We start from the raw sequence: 471 nt of genomic DNA, 5'->3' as shown, positions 1-471 counted from the left end.
GAAAAAGTGTGCCCATCCTTGCTTTAGGCAACTCTGTTGCCCATACTAACTAAAGAAATACCAGCTCTTTGAGAAATCCCACCACCTTCTTATGTTTTTCTTTTCTCCCTGGATACAGAGCATGGAAATGTTTGAAGAGCATACTTTGGTTGCAAATTTTGCTGGATTCTCTGTCCTTCACTTCTTTTGAGAAGGAATGGATTTCTTTACTTCTATAAGACACGAAAATGACTTGTTAATAGATGTATATATCTGACTAAACTGTAATTTGTTCCATCATGCTTTCACTAAGTATTAATTACATGTGTATATGATGAGATATCTTTTTACCTAATGTGTAAGATAAAGATTTCGTATTTATCTATTTATATTTCAGCTTTGGTTCCAACATATAACGTCAAATAAAGAATCATTTTAAGTAATTTTTTCTAAGGTACATTAAAATACCTTATTTGACAAGGAGTCATTTGT

At 31.8% G+C, this 471-nt stretch overlaps 1 pseudogene; it reads left to right on the top strand.

Annotated features, from left to right (window-relative positions):
• LOC115869708 overlaps nucleotides 1-135 on the top strand; it is a 38,341-nt pseudogene extending 38,206 nt beyond the window's left edge.
• Nucleotides 136-471: the final 336 nt, after the last annotated feature.

This window comes from Echinops telfairi, unplaced genomic scaffold (genome assembly GCF_000313985.2).
Source record: "Echinops telfairi isolate 266 unplaced genomic scaffold, ASM31398v2 ScPeMD7_40;HRSCAF=151, whole genome shotgun sequence".
Lineage (NCBI taxonomy): Eukaryota > Metazoa > Chordata > Mammalia > Afrosoricida > Tenrecidae > Echinops > Echinops telfairi.
Note: the sequence above shows the minus strand (reverse complement) of the source record. Positions and strands in the feature narration are given on the sequence as shown.